General features: G+C 35.8%; 1 protein-coding gene and 1 pseudogene across 1 annotated transcript in view; one reads left to right on the plus strand and one right to left on the minus strand.

The window, feature by feature from the left end:
* Positions 1-18115, plus strand: part of OLA1 (Obg like ATPase 1) — a 188584-nt gene that overhangs the window by 42005 nt on the left and 128464 nt on the right. The gene's annotated exons all lie outside the window — the stretch shown is intronic.
* Positions 1-18115, minus strand: part of LOC135231560 (mitochondrial inner membrane protease subunit 1-like) — a 60550-nt pseudogene that overhangs the window by 6339 nt on the left and 36096 nt on the right.

Here is an 18115-nt window from a genome sequence, read left to right on the forward strand (position 1 = left end):
TTAACTTTTTGAGGAACTTCTGAAGTGTTTTCCACAGTGGCTGTACTGTTTTGAATTCCTACCAGCAGTGGACTAGGGTTCCAGTGTCTCTACATCCTCACCAACACATGTTATTTTCTTTTTTAAATCATAGCCATTCTAATTGGAGTGAAGCGGTATTTTATTGTGTTTTGATTTGCATTTCCTAATGACTAATGACATATAGCATCTTTTCATGTGCTTGTTGACCATTTGTATTTTTTCTTTGGTGAAATATTTATTCACGTTCTTTGCCCATTTTTGGTTGAGTTGTTTGTCTTTGAGCTCTGGATATATTCTAGATATTAAACCCTTATCAGATTTATGGATGCCCAAAAAATTTCTCCCAATCTTTAGGTTGTCTTTCACTTTGTTGATAAAGCCCTTTGATGAACAAAAGCTTAAAAATTTTTTATGAAATCCCATTTATCTATTTTGCGTTTTGTTGCTTGTGCTTTCATGTCATACCTAAGAATCCATTGTTAAAAACTATGTCCCAAAACAGTACCCCTATGTTTTCTTCTAAGAGTTTTATGGTTTTAGTTCTCACATCTACGTCCTTGATTCATTTTGAATTAGCTTTTGCATATGAAGTGAGGCATGGATCCAGCTTCCTTCTTTTGCATGTGGAAACAAAGTTTTCCCAGCACCATTTATTAAAGAGACTCTTCTTTCCTCATTGAATGGACTTAGTGCCCTTGTTGAAAATCAGTTGATCGTAATTGTGTCGTTTTATTTCTGGACTCTTGATTTTATTCCCCTGATTTATATATCTGTCATTGTACCGGTACCAGGCTGCTTTGATTACTGTAGCTTTATAGTATGTTTGAAATGAAGAATTGTCAGTCCTCCTACATTGTTCTTCTTTTTTTCAAGACTGCTATGGATATTTAGGGACCCTTGCAGTTCCATAAAAATTTGAAGATTGGCTTTTCCATTTCTGCAAATAAGGCTGTTGGAACTTTGATGAGGATTGTATTGAATTTATAGATTGCTTTGGGTACTACTGACATCTTAACAAAATTAAGCCTTCCAATCCGTGAGCACAGAATATCCTTCCATTTATTTAGATCTTTTAAATTTTCCTTTAGTAATGTTTTATAACCTTCAGTGTACAAGCCTTTGTCTTTCCTGGTTAAATTTATTCCTAGCTACTTTATTCTTTTAGGTGCTATTGTAAATGGAACAGTTTCCTTAATTTCCTTTTCATCTTGCTCATTGCTGATGTATAGGAACCCAACAGCTTTTTAAGTGTTGACCTTATACCCTGCCTTACTGCTCAATTCATTTATTAGCTCTAATAGTTTCCTTAATATTAGTAATAATTTTTAAGGAGGGAATAATATTTCATTGTGTCAGTGAGCCACAGTTTGTCATTCCTTAATTATTTGACAGCTAGGTATTTTGTGTTATTTTGCTATTATTGATAACTCTTCATTAGATAACTTTATCCATGTATATTTTTGCCTCTTTTGAATTACTGTATTTCCTTAAAGAATATTTACAAGCAGTCCCTGGTTTACAAACGAGATCTGTTCCTAACTGTGTCTTTAAGTCAAATTTGTCGGTAAGTCAGAACAGGTGTATACAGTTCTTGTGATCATGTCATCTGTGAAAAGGGATAGTTTTATCTCTTCCTTCCTGATACATTTTATTTCTTTTTCCTGCCTAATTGCTCTGGCTAGGACTTCCAGGTATTTATGATTTGCCCTGTTGGCACAGTAGTCAAGAGTTTGGGTGCTAACCAAAAGGTTGGCAGTTCAAATCTACCAGGTGCTTCTAGGAAACCCTGTGAGGCAGTTCTACTCTGTCCTGTAGGGTCACTCCATGGCAGTGAGTTTGGTTTTTGTTTTGTTTTGGTTTTACAAATCCAAACCATGTCAGTTTTAGAACATAGAAATGTATTACCTGTTTTCTCTTGTAATGGTGTTTGTAGTATTAAACTTAAGGGTGTCCTTTGTAGCCAAAAATTTAGTTTCTATTTGAATTTATTTTTTAATGTTTATTTTCTTTGAAAAGGAGTCTAATGAATAGAGCATTTCAGGTTTTGGAATAACTTCTAATTTTACTGCTTGATTTTGATGTTATTTTTATTTTGAAAGACCTGTGCAGTTTTACAGTTCTTTCTTAGAAAACACCCCCCACCCCCATATGTTTTAAGCCAGTGACCAATTTCACTTCTCTCTTGGCCTTCACTCCTCTGTAGCTGGGCAGTCGAGTTCTTATGGAGATAGAACTAAGATCAATTTATGTAGATGATTTCTGTGCAGATGGTTAAAATTTTTGCCTAGGAAAAATAAAAAGCCCTTGTCCTTTGTTATTAATGACAGATGTGTCTTCTTTCTGTTTTATATTACTGTTTCTCTGTATCTGTTTGAGTTTCATATAAGAGAGCTCCTTTAGTTTTGTTGCCTGTGTTTGTTAAAAGGAGATGAAGGCAGCTCTGATGAAAGAAACAGTTTTTAAAGTTACCTTTCTGATTTATATGGAATTGTAACCCTCAAGGGCTGCAACTTTATTGAACTGCTAAGTGAGGTAAAAATGGTTCCCATTTAGGTGCCCCTCCCCCCTTTAGGGTTAGGTTAGGTGTTTATATGTTTTGTGGATCACCTTTAATTACCGTGAACATAAATTTTCTGTTTTCAAGAGTCCTCACATAAGCACATCATTTTTAAGTTTAAAATGAGTTGCACATTTTTGCCTAGTCACAAATTGCCAATATAAAAGTTGTCTTTGATTGTATCCTAAAATAATGGAGCTTTTTTCCTTGGGTCCTGTAATTTTCTTTTTCAGCAGTATTTATTAAATTAATCTAGTATTGGATTGCAGTAAACAGTCAACCAAAAACCGTATGTTTTCTTTGTTTCTTCAGAACAAATTCAATGGGTTAAGTAATTATGCTCTTGTTCTCATCTACATATACAATGCATTCTAATAACCAACTTCTGTGTCCTGTGGAACATATTGTAGCAGTAGGAAATAGTTCCTTCTACTTTACATTGTAATACTTTATGAAGCTTTTTAATCTATTAGTTATTTACGATTTAATTGCTTGAACACATCCTCATATTCATGGTGGTCTTATATCTACTTTAGGTGCTTGAGGCGTTCTCATTTTTCTCATGAAATGTCTTTTCTGACTTTTTTTAGAGGTCCCATTTTCTGTCTTCTTGGCCCAAAATAGCCAACTGTGTGGATTCCTTTCAGAAGTCTTCTGTCAGTAACGAGGTGAAGTTACTCAGAGATGTGAGGGCAACTTCTGAGATCTTCAAGAGTCTCTTGATCTTTAAGCATCAAGTTTTGAACTGCATTTTTTTTAGTTACCAGGTCACTATCATTATAAAAAAAAAAATTATGGCGAGTAAAAAATGTACTGAGACTAATTTCGTTTTGAAAACCAGTTGCATTCATTATTACGTTTGCATGAATGAAATCAGATGAGCACTTGTGTTTTATTACAGCGTGTCTTCAGTTTTTTAAATAACCTGTCCTTCTGTAAATTACAGTATACATTGACATCCTTAAACCACCCTTTGTATGCCAGAAACAGTTTTCATACATCAGTGACTTAGAATTTTGAGTTTATGGCTTTATAGTGCCACTTGCCATCCTTTGCATTTGAAGAAAAGGCAGGGCTTCCTCTAAGGGCTATAGGCTGTTTAGCAGTGCTTGTTCTTCAGAACGTGAAGTTCCCTCTCCTCTCCATTAGTAAGCTCATGGTGTTCCTTCCAAACACCCAGACTGACCATAGGCTTGGAGTTTGCTTATCTTGGGACATGATGTCTCCTTGCCTGGTTCATCTTCTCCTTTCACCACAACTCTGTCTTTTCTGTCCTCACTCCTTCTGTGGGAAGGAAGGAGTGTTACCTGGGTACCCAAGACTTGACTGATTCAACTGTAGCCACGGGCCCTGAGGAAGACCCCGTTCCACTCTTAGGGCTTTAGATAATTTGCGCTTTCCCCAGGTAAGGGATTGGGTCAGGAGAAGGTAGTTTTTTCCTCTTCTCTAGTCCTTGGGGTGAAAGGGATAGATAGCTCTGACCTCCTGTTGTTCAGGGCAGTTGTTAAGGTCTTTTCTTGCATGTCAGATTGCCGGATGAATAGAGCCAAAACTACAGTTATACATTACCTTATATCTTTCTAGGAGTAGTGTTTCCTCTTGTTAAATTTATTGTTCAAATTTTAATGAAGCATTAGCTATGGAAGTGCAGGAGACTACATTTATTTTACCCATTTTCCTAACTTGTTTTTTCTCCATCTTTGTACATACAGGCTGAATTCTGATTTATGTATGGTGGGTAACATGTTTGATAAAGAATTTTACATTGAAATTATTTTGAATATGATTTTTAAAAACAATTGAAACAATTTTAGGGGCTACAGTCACACCAGCAGTTGATGTCTTATTTTTAAACAACTGAGGAAAAAAATATAACCAATGTAAGAGAAATTTATTACAGGTGATAATTTTAAATACAAAACCATAATCTTCTCACGCTAACAGAATTTTAGGTAAGACCTGCTGTTTATGTATACTCATGGTTGCAGTAATAGGAAGGGAATTAATTGAGTAATAGGGAAGAGAATTTATTTAGTTAGGGGCTAGATACTTTACAGTGTATTCATTTGATTCTCCTAGGAACTCTGTAAGTTAGGTATTTTAGAGATGAGGAAACTGAGTCTGAAAAGTTTTAAGAACTTGTCCAAAATCACACAGCTACTAAGCAGCAGAATCAGGAATTTTGGCAAAAGCCATACTCTTCCTGCTTCCTTATGTTTAATTCCTGAAGGCATTTTTTTGTTACTTAATATTATATCATAAGACATTTTTGTTTACATAGCCTTAATATTAGTAATAATTTTTAAGGAGGGAATAATATTTCATTGTGTCAGTGAGCCACAGTTTGTCATTCCTTAATTATTTGACAGCTAGGTATTTTGTGTTATTTTGCTATTATAGATAACTCTTCATTAGATAACTTTATCCATGTATATTTTTGCCTCTTTTGAATTACTGTATTTCCTTAAAGAATATTTACAAGCAGTCCCTGGTTTACAAACGAGATCTGTTCCTAACTGTGTCTTTAAGTCAAATTTGTCTGTAAGTCGGAATAGGTGCATACAGTTCTTATTTAGCATTACTTTTGTGCAAGTAAAGGAGCCCTGGTGGTGCAGTGGTTAAGTATTTGGCTGCTAACCAAAGTATCTATGGCTGATAACCAAGAGGTTGGCAATTCAAATCCACCAGGCGCTCCCTGGAAACTATGGGGCAGTTCTACTCTGTCCTATAGGGTCGCTATGAGTTGGAATCGACTCGATGGCACTGGGTTTTAACCAAAGTATCGGCAGTTCATATCCACCAGCTGCTCCTTGGAAACCCCATGGGGCAGCTCTACTCTGTCCTATAGGGTCGCTATGAGTTGGAATCAACTCCGTGGCAATGGGTTTGGTTGGGTTTTTGGTTAGTGCCAGAAAAAGCTCAAAGCCTTTTCACTGATTTAAAAGCTTCACGCAGGGCAAGTGAAGGTTATTGTGTTGAAGAGTTTGTTGCTAGTAGGGGTTGGTTCAGTGGTTTCAAAGTGAGGGCAAATTTACAAAACATGAAAGTGCAAGTGTGAGTTATCCATAAGCAGAGTTGTCCTTAAGTCAGAGGTTTGTAACCCAGGGACTGCCTGTATTGGCGAAGAGGTAATAAATCTATGCATATACTTCTCTTATCTGCTCTTACTACACATTGCCATATTGATTTCCAAAAAAGTTTTCTTGTATTTGTTTTTTGTAGAAATTATTGTCGTTGTTAGGTGCCATCAAGTTTGTTCTGACTCATAGCAACCCCATTTAATCAACTGTTAATATAAAGTGTACAGTATACACTGGGAACAACTTATAGTGTACTTAAGCCAGTTAAATAAAATAACGTAGTAGCTACCTATTGGGAGTAAAAGGGAGGAGCTGAGGGACCATTTAATAAAACAGCTGAAGAATCCCTGAGAATGGAACAGCTCCTGAAGCCTAGACAGCTGATGGGAGAGCATGGAGAAGCCAGAATATCCTGGAACTTAAGTAGAGTGATGGTGTGTGCCTGGTTTGCTATAATTGGCAGGGCATTGTAGTTAATCTTTATAAATTGAATTTGATATAAATTGAGACTGATTGTAATTTGAATTTGAATCTTAATCTCTTTGCTTTAATCCCTTTTTTGTTCTCTAGTTTTTCTTTGCTAGCGTTGGAATTCGTAGATGAAATTTAAAAGTTTGCTGGATTGGATTTGAGAAGGATTAGGAGACACCTATTTCACTTGCAAATAAAAGGTTTATAATAAATATTTTCCTAGAAGGATTATTGTAAACATCGCTATGTTCTTTTATATGATTTGGTGGATAATATTTTATTAGAAAATGTAAAAAACACAAAGTGTAATTTCAGATTTCCACCTGATGTCTATGAAAATGTGTACACATTTATGTATTTTACTCCATACCACTTTTGGTAACTGTTCCATACCAACTAAAGGAAAAATGGTAGCTAACCGTTGCTGGACAGATGATGGATGATAGATACTCTCTTCATAGTAAAAGGAACTGTTTTACCCAACATTTTGTCTGTTTTTTCTTTCCTTTTACATGACATGAATAATAACAGTGTACTATTAGCAGAAGATTTATTTATTGAGGATTAATTTGTTACCGGCACTATACCAAGGGCTTTGCTATTACATCTGTTACCTCCTTTAATCTTTCACAATATTCACATGAAGTTGGCACTGTTCTCACCATTATGAGAGAAACAAATAGGCTAAGTAAATTGTTCAAGTTAGTAAATGGCAGAATCTGGCTCCTTGACCCTAAAGCCCATCCTTTTAAACCCCGGCTCTCATATTAAATGATGTGCATATTTTTAGTTAGTTGTTTATAATGTTCATATTCACATGTCTTAAGTCTTTAGTCTATTTCTTACAACCTAGTCACTTGGAGAAAATCTTTACATTCTCCTTTTGAACTTAAAGTACTCATACTTAGTAATTACTTTCATGTTGACAAGCAGTTCTAGGGATAGAGAGGGCAGAGAGACCACCTTTAGTCAGAGAAGTTGTAATTTTTTTTTTGGTTTTTAAAGATAGTTGTTTTGTAGAGGTTTCTTTGAAGGCAATTTATATATGGTAAGAGAAATACTCGTGCTTGGTAAAGTAGAAGGTCAGCAAGAAAGAGGGAGACCCTTGACAAGATGGATTGATACAGTAGCTGCAACAGTGTGCTCAAACATAGCAATGATTGTGAGGATGGCACAGTGTTTCGTTTTGTTGTAGATATGGTTGCTTTGAGTTGGAACCAATTTGACAGCACCTAACAACAACAACACAACAACAACAGCAAGGAAAATACAACTTACTTTAGGAAGTGACAGCTTATCGTTAATTAGCATCAGTATCCCTATATTTTATCTGTTTAAAAAAAATTGTATTTAAATGTTAAAAGATCCTATTTTACCAAATAAGGAATCCATAGAAATGCTGTGCTCTTAGGCTTTATCCCTTTGGGATTATATTGACATTTTTCGAGGATGAAGTTGTCAAATAATGAATTGGTTCACTAATATCCTCCAAAGGTGAATATTGATATATTTATTTGAATCATTATAAACTCCTGGATTTAAACATTTGTTATGTTTTGGTCCATTATAGTTATTATGCTGATTGATACTAAGGTTGTTCCATCTTTAGCCAGGGGAACCTCCTGAGCCCTTTCGAAGCTAAATAGCTTCTTTGCTATCTGGTATGACAAAAAGGGTGTTCCAGGCTTATCTTGTCCATATCTTGCCCCAAGTAGGGAAATAGCTGAGTATCCAAGGAACCTTAGCTCCTTTTTCTAAGTACTGCAGTCAGTCTTTCTCATTCAACTACCTCTCTTTATAGCCCCAAGAGAAGTTTATTTTTATAAGGAGATGGCAACTCTTCAGCTCTCCATCCTCTTGTGAATAAGTATTAATCTCCCATGAGATTAATAACCTCTAAAGCAGAGTTAACCCTGGTGGCATAGTGGTTAAGTGCTACAGCTGCTAACCAGAGGGTCAGCAGTTTGAACCCTCCAGGCGCTCCTTGGAAACTCTATGGGGCAGTTCTGCTCTGTCCTGTAGGGTTGCTATGAGTCGGAATCGACTCAACGGCACTGGGTTTGGTTTGTTTTTGGTTAAAGCAGAGTTTCTTAAACTTTTCTGTCTTTGAACCTCTTTAAACTCTTAGAATTATGAAGGGCCCCCAAAACTTGTGTTTATGTACATTAATATCCATTGATATTTATTATATTAGAAATTAAAAAGGTTTTTAAAAAAGCATTCATTTAAAATAATGATAAACCCATTATAAACAAAATGTATTTTTTTGAAAAATAGCTGTATTTTCTAAAACAAAAATATTTAATGAGAAAAGTGAGATTTTTTTATTTTTGGAAATCTATCTACTGTCTGGCATAGTAGAAGACAGCTAGATTCTCATATCTACTTCTGTATTTAATCTATTACAATATGTTGTTTTTGTTGAGGTGTATTAAGAAAATATGGCCTCACACTGATATGTGGTTAGAAAAGGAAGGAGTATTTTAATAACCTTTTCAAATAACTGTGGATATCCTTCTTTGATATTACATTAAAACTTGACAGTAGTAATTTCTTAAAAGTTAATTGGATTGTGAACTCTGCAACCATAGCAATGATGTTTCCTGTTTTATTACATTAAAATCCATTTGTCTGTCTTGTACTTTGAAAGGCTTTTTTATCCGTGTGTATACATTGGTCATTTGGAAAATACTGGTCTCTGTGTTACAGATTTTGCAAATCTTGACATATTTCATTATCACAATATCAACGTCACATCTGTTCATATCACCATAGATCTCATCAAAAACAGTCTTTAAATATTGGGAAGTTGTCAGTCTCTCATGGTGGCAGGTAACAAGTTTTCCAAAACTTTACTTTTCACTTGGAAGCCTGAATTTTATCATTTGCAATAAAATGGCTGCCAGATACTGAAGATTAAATAGCCATGGTTTGAATGTCAGCCATTCTTTCAAGTAAAAATGGTGTTCTACCAATAGTGGCTAGTTTAGCCTGCATCTCAAGTGCTTTTCCTTGAAACAGGCATTATACTTCAACATGCAGAAGTGTTTTATGCGTACGTCTGTCTCCTTGTCCAGCATATTAAAAAGATGTGTACCTAAGAGTTGAGATTTAATTAAATTAATAATTTTTACTTCTTCATCAAGGAAGTCTTAAGTAAAACTGTTTTTTTCTTAAACTGTGAAGAATACAATGACTACTAGTATAATTAATTGCCACTACCTTGGTTCATTCATGAGAAGATGCTAGTAGTTTTTCCCACCATGCTTTTGTACCATGGGTATAAATGTTTACACAGTGAAAATGGCCAAAGAGCAAATAACAACTTAGTATTATTATGAAATAATGTTTTGACCTTGCAGACCCCTAGGGGTGCGTGGACCATGCTTTAAGAACCACTGCTCTGAATTCTTTGAAAATGCGCACAAGTCTTTTATTAGTCTTTATAAGTCTGCCTGCTTTATATAACCTGGATTATATAACTATTAATATAACCTGGATTTTTTTCAAGTTCTGCTATTCCAGGTAAATAAAACTAATTTATTACTCTGTTTTACAAGCATTGCATACAAAATTTTCCTGCAAATGTGCAGAGCTTTCAGGTAAATGGTTGTTTTAAAAGACTTTGAATAGATACTACATGTTTCAAGCCCCTTGCTTACAAATAAATATCAGGCTAAAGTGTTTAAATCAATTGGGTGCTTTGGGCACAGTGGTTAACAGCTTGGTTGCTAACTAGCAGGTCAGCAATTCGAATCCTTCAGCTGGTCCTTGGAAACCCAATGGGGGCCAGTTTTACTCTGTCCTATAGAGTCGCTGTGAGTCGGAATCCACTCGACAGCAATGAGGCAACGGGCTTTGTATTTCTATAATACATATATATGTATATGTATATACACACACACACACACACATACATATGGGAAACCCTGGTGGTGTTGTGGTTAAGAGCTACGGCTGCTAACCAAAAGGTTGGCAGTTTGAATCCACCAGGTGCTCCTTGGAAACTCTATGGGGTAGCTCTACTCTGTCCTATAGGGTCACTATGAGTCAGAATTGACGGCAGTGAGTTTTTATATAAATATATATCCCAGAATTAAACAGTTGTAATATGAGTTTTCAAGATAACTGAATATTCCTTAGTTGTATTGATGTGACTTCAAGGGAAGTTGAAGATCATGCTTGCCCATTTAATTTTCCCTTATTTTTTAGTGACTCCATCCCCATGTTATTCCCTCTGAACTAGAATGCTAAAATCATTTGAGAGAAACTGTGTTCTGTTGTGTCTAAGTATATTTGGAGGTGGGCGAGTGTAAAGAACACTTTACAGTGTAATCCATTCCACATCAAAATTTTTTTCTAAGATTAGTTTGTTGGGGAAAGGGATAGGGTAGTGAATAGCTATGTCTCAAACTTTCGAAGTTTTATTTCATTCTGACTATGCAGTTATTCTCTTAAAAAAAGAAGACAAACCAACAACATAGCTTCCAAGGCTATATTAAAAGGATAGAGCCTTAGGTTTTGTTGGGTGGTAGTGGTAGGGGTAGTGAGGAATGCTAGTCATTTTAGCCATTGCCATCTTTAGAAAACACCTCTAACACCAGTGCTTAATTAGGCCTAAAGAGCTTGGGTGTTTCTTTGTGTGCTTTTTGGAAGATTTTTCTCTGACATTGAATAGCAATACCCAGATATCAGTTAATAAGGATGGATTTTTTTTTTTTAATGTTTGAAAATATTGCAAACTAAATTATTAAACTATAGAATGCACTGGCAGTATACCAATACATTGTCTCATAAAAACATTTTTAGCTCAGTATTAATCCTAGCTTGTCTGTTTCATCTTCTCCTTTAGTACGTTGAGGATGCTGTGTTTTCCTGTACAAGAAATCTTTAAGGTATTCAAAGAGTATAGCAGATATTCTGACAAAGCATGTTATAAAAATATTGATTGTGAAGAATTTAAAAGCACCTCTTTATTATTTTCTTTTTATAAACCACCTGTTGTCATATGTGCATAGTGTGTACATTTGAACAAAGTGCTCATCACTTGTCAGCCATCAGTGGCAGCACAAAAATTACTCATGGTACTTGCTTTGCAAGAAGTTCTTTTGTATTTGTGACATCAGCTTTATTTTATACAATTAAAGTATTACATGCTAGAATAATCTAAATTGCAGCCACTAAATGGTAAGGTAGTTCTTCTTGCCTTAAACTGAATTTGTTTACTGATTGTATGCAGCTATTGACTACTGTATAACATGACAGTTTCATAAAATTTCCCCCCGTATTTTGGTCGCAAGTAAGAATGTGGTTGTTATTAAAGGTTTTTCTCAATTTTTAAAATATACCTTCAATAAATATTAAATCAAGAGGTAAATGTAGGAAACCACAAATGTGGAAAATATTTCAATTATGTGATTTAATTTTCAAATGATGTTTAAAACTCTTAATATGATACATTCATAATCACTTTAATAGTATTGTTCTAATTTTAAAAAATTCCCAGTTAAAAGCATTTTGCAGTCCCATTTCTTCATTTTCTGTTAAAAAGGAACAAAGTATAACTGTTGGATTAAGACTTAAGATTGATTTTGAAATAAATATTTAGACTGTTAGATAACTTCTTTTATACTTATGCTAGCATTAATTCTACACAGCCATCTAGGTGCTTAGAGAACCTTACCAACGGATTCTAAGTAATCTTATTTTTTCCTTTGATGTCTTGTTAAATAATCCTGGTTATAATTTATTTAAATAAGTTAACAGCACTGATACATTGATGTTCTTTAAATTGGCATGTATTTTCTTTAGATAATTTTTTCAGTGAATAGGTTTCAGAACTAAGGGAATACACTTATTCATTTAAAGCACATTTATCTTGTACTTTGTGAAAGTCTTTAGGAATGTCACTACTCAGTTTTTATTTTAATAATAGGTAAAAGGTAAAGTACAATATAAGTATGTTTTCCAGGGTAGCCACTGGTATAACGTCTTTGCAATGTAATTGGCTTGCTAAATCTTGACAATAGTTTGTATACAGAAGCCCTACACGTATGTGGTGATTAAAAGACAGAAAACTACTTACAAATAAGACTATCTGAATCTAAATGGAAACCTTATATTTGTAGGAGCTAAGTTTTGGGTTTCTTTTTCAATTCCTGGTGACTTCGATGTGCATGGTATAATACAGTGGACATTAGTATATAAGTAAATGATCAGATGAGTCATAAGATGGAACATCTGTTTCAGAAGGCCTTTCAGACAGTAGGAGTTATGTTGTTGAAGTCTGTAATCAGTGCATCTGTCCCTGAGACATCGATTGGTGCAAGGATAGTTTTCTATTTTGGAGTAGTTACTATATGAAGACAGCATATTAAAAAATTTTTTTTCCATGCACGCAACTAGAAAATTTGTGCCTGTGATATATGAATAAAAAAATTGTAGGGCTGATATTTTTTTGAGAATAGTAGAAATAGCAGTAAATGTATTACTTAAATTTTAATGCCTTAAAATGGTTATTTATGTCAGAATTTTACATTAAAGACCCATAGATGTTTACAAGAAGAGATTTTCTTGCAAATAATGGTATTACAACATGAGGGAACCCCAGGCGAAGGCTGAAGCACAGCAGGATTCAGGTGGGCTGTTTAACTGAGACAGGGGAGTGCGTCGCGGGCCCTGCTGCGCTGGGACGTTCCTGTTATTATAAAGTTGCCATCAGAGAAAGAGTGCATTCGTGTGTGTTTGTGTGCGTGTGCGTGTGAGTGCATGTGTGCGTGCGTGCATGCTCACACACATACATAGTAAAAACTCCTAACCGAAAGCATATTATTGTAGAATACCAGATGATGATAATAATTCACATGTATTTGCTTTCAGTACTTTAGAATTTATCTTTGTATACATTGTGAGACGTGGATCCTACTTTTTTTTTGTGAATGGCTGTTTGATTGTCCCAATAATATTTATTCAAAAGTCTGTCTTTACCAACTTGAGACGCTGTCCTTATCATATGCTAAATTCCAGTAAATATTTGGGTCTATTTGGATCTTTCTATTGTTTCATTGACCTGTCAGCTTATTCATTTGCTAATACCACACTTTACAGCATTGAAGCTATTATATATATTGTAATATCTGGTAATCTGGTAGGGCATGTTCGCTTTCATTTTCAGTGTGTTGTTCCTGGCTAGGTTTTTTGTTTTTGTTTAATTGTGGTGAAAATACATACAACAAAACATTTGCCATTTCAACATTTTTTGTGTGTACAATTCAGTGACATTAATTATGTTCACATTGTACAACCATCACCACTATCTATTTCCAGATTTTTCCATCATCTTTAGCTGAAACTCAGTGCCCCCTTAAGACTACCTGTTGTTCCCTGCCTCCTGCCCCTGGTAAACACTAATGAACTTGGGTCTCTATATATTTGCCTGCTCTAGATTTTTAATATAACTGGGATCATATCATATTTGTCCTTTTGTGACTGACTTGTCTCCCTTAGCAAAAAGTTTTCAAAGTTTATCTGTGTTGCAGCATGTGTCAGGACTTCATTTTTCTTTATTGCTGAGTAATATTCCATTGTGTGTTGTATATACCATACATTTTGTTTATCCATTCATCTGTTGATGGACAATTAGGCTGATTCTACCTTTTGGTTATTATGAATAGTGTTGCAGTGAATATTGGTATACATGTATTTCCTTGCATTCCTGCTTTCAGTTCTTTTGGGTATATACCTAGGAGTAGAATTGCTGGGTCATATGGTAGTTCTATGTTTAAGTTTTTGAGGAACTGCCAGACCGTTTTCCACAGCACCCGTGCTATTTTACAGTCCCACCTGGCTAGCTTTGTCCATTTTTTTCCATATAAACTTGAGAATCATCTTTCCTCATCCCTGAAAAAAAAAAAAAAAACTTGTTAGAATTATGATGATGGCACAAATTTATAAGGAAATTTAGAAAGAATTTATAATATATTGTAAACATGGTATGTTCTTTTATGTGGTCAAGTTTAGTTTCGGAAATTTTGGAAATGTGTTGAAAGTTTCCTTAATACTGCTTTAAGGAGACCTGGTGGCACAGTGGTTAAAGTACTTGATGGTTAACTGAAAGGTTGATGGTTTGAACCCACCAGCTGATCCACAGGAGAAAGATGTGGCAGTCCTGTTTTCAAAAAGGTTACAGTCTTGGAAACCCTATGGGGCAGTTCTTCTCTGTCTTATAGGGTCGCTATAAGTCAGAATTGACAGCAGTAGGTTTGGTTTTGGGTTTGAATCCTGGTTTTACACATTTCTTCTAAAATTTATTTCTAGGGTATCTTTTCTTTTGTTGGTATTATCAGTGTAGCTTCTCTTCCATTATATTTTCTGATTATTGTTTGTATATAAAAAATACTTTTAAAGATCCATCTGTTTGCTCAATTATTTGTTAGATACTGTAGGGACTACCCTAAGAAAGTGAAAAATTGTGTTCCTGAGTGACTGATACATAAGTTGAGTACATAAGATTTCTGTATCTGAAATACTCAGAATACATTCACATTTAGATTATGTATTTCAGAATATAACTGAGAGGTGATGATAACTCAGCATCAGCAGAATAAATTTATAAACTTGAGATAGGGGAAGACTTCCTGGATGAGGTAGGTTTTAAAAAACGACTTGAAGGATGGCTAAGGTACAGATTAGAGGAAATTAGATACAGTGCATTCATTCAGCGGAATACTATGCAACTTAAAAAAGTCAGCAAATGTTTGACATTTTAGTGTAAAAGCAGGCTATACAAAACAGTATATAGAATTATTCTCATTTTGTTTTTTTAAAAAAAGCCCTCTAGGAAAAATCTCCCAAAGAAAATATGTACTCTGATGTTTTTCGGTGGTTATTCCTACTTTTTGCCTACTGCTTTGGTGGAGATTATTAGTTGTCCACCAAAATCCATACTCCCCTTCTCTTTGTCACTATCTTTACTACTTTTTTTCACTATATTTGCCAGACTACCTTGGGAATAGCCATGTATCTATATTTTTAGCAATGAAAGAAAGTGTTATGTGCCACTTCTTAGACAAAATCTTAAGACATTGGCTGTGCTACTTCTAGTAGTTGTTCATTTCCTTTTTTCTGGTTTAATTGAAAGTGCTTAGACCATGCAGATGATGACATTGACTTATAGGATGGCAGAGCTATGATTTGGAAGGAACCTGGATCCATGTGTTACTTTACCAAGCTGGACCTTTCATTTCAAGATTTTAGCTTTACAAAATAGTTTGGAAGATATTGTTGTTGTTAGGTGCCGTCGAGTCCATTCCGACTCATAGCGACGCTATGTACAAGAGAATGAAACACTGTCTGGTCCTGCACCTCCTCACAGTCGTTGTTATGCTTGAGCCCATTGTTGCAGCCACTTTGTCAGTCTATCTCATTGAGGGTCTTCCTCTTTTTCACTGACCCTGTGATTTACCAAGCATGATGTCCGTCTCCAGAGACTTGATCCCTCCTGATAACATGTTTCAAAGGTAGTTCCCAAATACTCGTCACCCTGTGTAATGTTTATCATTTACTCATTTAATGTTATCATTTACCATGATATATTTTTCAAAACTAAGAAACCAACATTGGTACATTATTATTAACTGTACTTTATTTGGATTTCACCAATTTTTCCACTTCTGTCCTTTTTCTGTTCCAGGATCCAGTCTAGGATACCACATCACATTTACTTAGCATATTTATTAGGCTCCTCTGGTCTCTTCTGACAATTTCTCAATCTTTCCTTGTTTTTCATGACCTTGACATTTTTTACTAGTCAGATATCTTGTAGAATCTCCCTCAAATTGGATTTGTCTGATGTTTTTCTCATGATTTAGAGGTGGGGGTTCTGGAAAGAATACCACAGAGGTGAAGTGCACTCTCATCATACATTCCGGGGTGCATGATATTTACATGACATCAGTGATAATGTTAACCTTCATCACTTGGTTAAGGTAGTGAGGTAGTGTTTGTTAGGTTTCTCCACTGTAAAGTTGCTATATATTTTTTCCATCAATATTCTGTTCTTTGGAAGCAAGTATAACCCAGCCCATACTCGAAGGGGGGAATACCTGCTTCTCTGCTGCAGCCTGTCCTTTGCTGTGACTGGGCCTCTATCCATTCAGTTTCAAAACCACTTTCACATTTTAGGTATCTGTTAGAGCAGCACCCCACTCCGGGTACCAAATTCTGTCTTAGTCATCTAGTGCTGCTATATCAGAAGTATCACAAGTGGATGACTTTAACAAAGAATTTGTTATCTCATAGACCAGTAGGCTAGACATCCAAATTCAAGGGGCCAGCTTCAGGGGAAGGCTTTCTCTCTCTGTCGGCTCGGGAGGAAGGTCCTTGTCATCAATCTTCCCTTGGTCTGGGAGCATCTCAGCACAGGAACTTTGAGTCCAAAGGATGTGTTCTCCTGGCACTGCTTTCTTGGTGGCATGAGGTCCCCATGTCTCTCTGTTCACTTCTCTCTTTTATGTCTCAAAAGAGATTGACTTAAAATACTACCTAATCTTGTAGACCTCATCAGTGTAATTGCTGCTAATCCATCTTATTACATCATAGTGATAGGATTTACAACATATAGGGAAATCACATCAGAAGATAAAATGGTAGACAATTATACAGTCACACAAGGGAATCATGACCTAGCCAAGTTGATGCAGTTCAATCCATGATAATGGCCTGCTAGTTGGGAACAAGACAGGAGGAAATGGAATCAGTAAATATACCCATGTCCCTCTCCAAACACCTATTTTTTCTGTTGGTCGTCTTGATCTGGAAATCAAAGTTAAATTCCCGGTCTTTGGAATACTGAACATTTCTTTTTTTTTTTTTGCTCATTCCACCTTTTTTTTTTTGGTATGTTAGATGAAGGTTTACAAAACGAACTAGTTTGTTATTAAACAGTACGCGTATTGTTTTATGACAGTGCTTAACAACCCCACGACATATCAACACTCTCCCTTCTCAACCTTGGGTTCCGTATTACCAGCTTTCCTGTCCCCTCCTGCCTTCTAGTCCTTGCCCCTGGGCTGGTGTGCCATTTAGTCTCATTTTGTTTTATGGGCCTGTCTAATCTTTGGCTGAAAGGCGAACTTCGGGATTGACTTCATTATAGAGCTAAAAGGGTGTCCGGAGGACATACTCTCAGGGTTTCTCCACTCTCTGTCAGTCCAGTAAGTCTGGTCTCTTTTTGCGAGTTAGAATTTTGTTCTACATTTTTCTCCAGCTCTGTCAGGGAGCCTCTATTGTGATCTCTGTCAGAGCACTCAGTGGTGGTAGCCAGGCACCATCTACTTACACTGGACTCAGTCTGGTGGAGGCCATGGTAGATGTGGTCCATTAGTCCTTTGGACTAATCTTTCTCTTGTATCTTTAGTTTTCTTCATTCTTCTTTGTTCCTGAAGGGGTGAGACCAGTAGAGTATCTTAGATAGCTGGGCTTTTAAGACCCCAGACACTATTCACCAAAGTAGAATGTGGAACATTTTCTTTATAAACTATGTTATGCCAATTGAGCTAGATGTTCCCTGAGACCATGGTCTCCACAGCCCTTAGCCCAGCAATTTGGTTCCTCAGGGAGTTTGGATGTGTCTGTGCCGCTTCCATGACCTTGCCTTGTTGTACTGGCGTCCCTAGTATTGTGTACTGTCTTACCCTTCACCACAGTTACCACTTGCTTATTTAGTGTTTTTCTATCCCCATCCCTCCCCTCCCTCATAACCATCAAAGATTGTTTCTTTTTGTGTGTAAACCTTTTCTTGAGTTTTTACAATAGTGGTCTCAAACAATATCTGTCCCTTTGTGATTGACTTATTTCACTCAGCATAATGCCCTTCAGATTCATCCATTTTGTGAGATGCTTCACAGATTCATCAGTGTTCTTTATCATTTTGTAATACTCCATTGTGTGTATATACCACAGTTTGCTTATCAATTTGTCTGTTGAT

This window comes from Loxodonta africana, chromosome 6 (assembly GCF_030014295.1).
Source record: "Loxodonta africana isolate mLoxAfr1 chromosome 6, mLoxAfr1.hap2, whole genome shotgun sequence".
NCBI classification, from domain to species: domain Eukaryota; kingdom Metazoa; phylum Chordata; class Mammalia; order Proboscidea; family Elephantidae; genus Loxodonta; species Loxodonta africana.